Source organism: Mus pahari, chromosome 6 (assembly GCF_900095145.1).
Source record: "Mus pahari chromosome 6, PAHARI_EIJ_v1.1, whole genome shotgun sequence".
Taxonomy (NCBI): domain Eukaryota; kingdom Metazoa; phylum Chordata; class Mammalia; order Rodentia; family Muridae; genus Mus; species Mus pahari.
Genome location: NC_034595.1, coordinates 86,893,810 through 86,897,864, shown reverse-complemented (window position 1 = coordinate 86,897,864; position 4,055 = coordinate 86,893,810).

The window sequence follows — 4,055 nt, the reverse complement described above, 5'->3', positions numbered from 1 at the left end:
CCCCCCCCCCCCAAAAAAAAAACCAACCTGAGTACAACAAAACAAAATAAAAAATGAAGACCCCACTAGGTACCTCAGGGAGAAAGGCGCTTGTTCCAGCTTCCAGCTGTAGCCTTATGAAGGGTTTCAGGGTAGGAACTCAAGAGAGGCCATGGAAGACTGCTTGTTCCCAACGGGTCGCTCAGCTTCCTTCCTTCCTCTTTTTGCTTTCTTTTTTCCTTTTTCTTTTTGTTATTTATTTTATGTTAAGTACACTGTAGCTGTCTTCAGACACCCCAGAAGAGGGCGTCAGATCTCATTACAGATGGTTGTGAGCCACCAGGTGGTTGCTGGGATTTGAACTCAGGACCTTTGGTGTTGGAGACCAGGTTGAGAATACCCAGGCATTTTACAGCCCAGGCATTTTTACAGCATGCAGCTAAAAGCCATATAGTTCTTTGATTGGAGCTAGTTGCCCCCTCTCCCCTCAAGGCTGTTTCGTGGGATTCAGCAAGATTCCGGCCCTAAGCAAACATCATTGACTGAGGGAGTCTTCCTGCATTCCAGCGCTGCCCAGAGCCATCACCTTGGGCTGTTAGGAGGATCCGGGACCCTGAGATAAGCCGGATGTTCCGGAGCAGTGACGCCAAGGACCTGAGATAAATCACTAAAAGTTTCAGATTTGCATTTAGCTTCCCCCATATGTCCTTCACTATGTCTCTTTTGATCACTCCCCAACCCCCTCTCTGTATTGTATAAAACTTGAGCCTTTTCCTTCAGTAAATGAGACTATGACAAGCATATGCATGGTCTCCATCTCTTCTTTTATCCCCATTTCAATATAGGTTTGGGATCCCCCTCGAGGACCATGGAATAACTTGTCCGGTGGGACGGGATAGAGTGGTGCCTTCAACGTGGAGCTTGAGGTTCGGATCACTTGCCAGACAGACAGAGATAGGAGAATAGCTCCAAACAAATAGAGTCGCGAAGAAGAAGAAGAAGAAGAAGAAGAAGAAGAAGAAGAAGAAGAAGAAGAAGAAGAAGAAGAAAAAGAAGAAGAAGAAGAAGAGGTAAAAAGGTGAGTAGTAATAGAGGGAGCATTCCTCTTGATCACAGGAATAAGGCTTCCTCGGTAGTTGTGTTAGTAAATTTTCATAGAGGAAGCGTTCCCGTTAAGGGAAAAAGACTTCCTCCGTAGTTGGGTTAGTAGAATTCAAAGAGGGGAAGCGTCCTCACCGAGTGCATGAGGAAAAGCATTCCTCCGTAGTAAAATAAAGTTGTCTCCGTCTTACAAAGAAATGGGTAAAAATCTATCAAAAGAGGCAATTTTCATCAGAGATCTGAAAACTTCCCTCGGAGAGAGAGGGGTGAACGTTAAGGAAAAAGATTTAGGGGCTGGTGAGATGGCTCAGTGGGTAAGAGCACCTGACTGCTCTTCCGAGTTCAAATCCCAGCAACCACATGGTGGCTCATAACCATCCATAACAAGATCTGACAGCCCTCTTCTGGAGTGTCTGAAGACAGCTACAGTGTACTTACATATAATAAATAAATAAATCTTTAAAAAAAAAAAAAAAAAGATTTAGTAAAATTCTTTATTTTTATAGATCAGACATGTCCCTGGTTTATCATAGATGGGGCAGAGATTCACCGTAAAAAATGGCAAAGAGTAGGTCGAGAGTTAAACGAAAGATTGGCTAAATATGGCCCTAATGCTGTCCCTGCAACTGTTCTCTCATATTGGGGGCTGATTCGTGAGTTAATTGAAAGTGGAGCTGAAGATTTTGACAAAAGATGGCATTTGTCAGTGGCAGAATACTGTCTCTGCCCGCTTCCAAGAAACAGGATCCCTCGCCTGTGCGCCCACTTTCTTTCATTCAGTTCTGCCTGCAGCCACTTTCATGGAGGCCAGAGGCCAGCTTTCGTCTAAGGTCGCGGAGCTGCAGGAAGTGTTATATCTTCAATGGCATGCTGAACTTCTCTCACTGAGTGATTCCTTGCGAGAGACCGTCCTCGCCCCTCCCACCGCCTTCCTGGGCTCTCTTAAAGGGAAAGTACCCGCAGAAGCCTCAGGCGGCATTAAAGAAAAGGCCACTAGAGGGCTCAGACCCAAAACATTGGCCTTCCTGGTCATTACTCGCTCAGCCAAAGCCGCAGATTCTACCTCAGCCACCAGCCCAGCCCAAGTTCCCCTCCCGGAATCGGACGATGAACAAAAGGCAGATAAGGGGAGGGAGAGTGATTCTGAACAAACGCAGGCAGCCACCTTGCGGAGAGAATTTCATAAATTACACTTTAAAAGCTTAAAAGAACTTCATTTTGCGGTTCAAACTTATGGTCCCAATGCTCCCTATACGATCTCTGTCCTGGAATCAATTCCAGGAGGGGGCTATTTGCTTCCCAGTAAATGGTTAAGGGTGGTTCAGTCCGTTTTAACACGCGGACAATTCTTGTCTTGGAAAGCAGACTTTCTAGACCGCTGCCAATCTCTCGCAGCTATTAACCAAAAGTCTCCCAACTCATCTACTTCTAAGTGGGCTTATGAGAAGCTCAGTGGTCAAGGGAGATACGCAGATGAGACACGGCAGCGGGGCTTCCCTCTTGGTCTCTTAACACAGACAGCTAGTGCAGCTTTGGGTGCCTGGAGAGCTATTCCAGTCAGAGGTTCTGTTATTACACCACTGACAAAAATAATTCAGGGCCGCAGGAAGACTATAGTGATTTTGTAAGTCGCCTGCTTGAAGCGGCGGAGCGGACCCTGGGACATGAGAGCTCAGACAACAAACTTATCAAGCAGCTGGCATATGAGAACGCAAATGTGGCTTACCGTTCCACACTTCGGGGCCGGATACAGAGACAGGGATTTAAATGAAATGAGACCCTTTTAGCCACAAGATGTCACAAGCAGTCCATCTTTCAGTTGGCAAAGCCATTCAACCCATGTTGGCAGTTGGAGCGGCTTTCCAGCAGGCCACTCAACAGAAAACATGTTTCGGATGCGGCCAATCTGGACACTTTGCCAGGCAGTGTCCCACTATATCTTTTCCTAATGCTCCTCAGCCCTCTACAGGCATTGTTGCCCCGCCTACGCAGCCTCATGTAATCTGTTCACGCTGCAAGAAAGGGAGGCCTGGGGCCAATGTGTGTAAGTTTAGGAGAGACATCTCGGGGAATCTCCTGCCTCCGCTTCTGGGAAACGGAAGATGGGGCCAGCCCCGAGCCCCCAAACCTGTCTCATTCCTGCCGGCCACGGGGAACAGCCAACAGACCAACAGACCGCTCAGTCCCTAGCCTCTGCAGAGCCACCCCAGGAAGTGCGGGAGTGGATCTCTGCGCCTCCGCCAGTTCAGTACTGACCCCCCCCCCAAGGATGGTGTCCAGGTTATTTCCTCTGGGGTTTTTGGATCTCCCCCACCTCATGCATATTTTCTAATTCTGGGGTGTGCCTCTGCCACCTTAAAGGGACTTATAGTCCATTCCTCTCTGGTAGACAATGACTATACAGGAGAAATTAAGATTTTGGTCAGTGCCCCTCGAGACCCAATATCAATATTTCAAGGGCAACGCTTGGCACAGGCTCTGCCTGTACCTCTAGATACCTCCCACCCAGCGAAAGGTGCATGGCGCGGCTCTTCCCAGCCAGGGTCCTCGGATCTGTATTGGATTCAGGCAATCACTAAGGACCACCCTACGCTCAGCCTTAAGCTGAATGGTAAGAGCTTTAAGGGCATTTTAGATTCAGGTGCTGACACTACTGTAATTTCTCAGAGTGCCTGGCCTTCAGCTTGGCCTTTACAAGCCACCCTGACCCATGTGCGAGGAATTGCACAATCCAAAAATACTCTCCAGAGCTCACAGTTGCTGACTTGGGAAGATAGTGAGGGAAATTCAGGCTCTATCCAGCCCTTCATTGTTCCTGGCCTACCTGTTAATCTTTGAGGAAGAGACATTCTCTCTCAAATGAAAGTTTTTATGTGTAGTCCCAATGAAGTTGCTCAACAAGTGCTCTCCCAGGGCTATCTCCCTGGACAGGGATTAGGCAAAAATGGGCAGGGAAGGCCTATGCCAATAGCTGC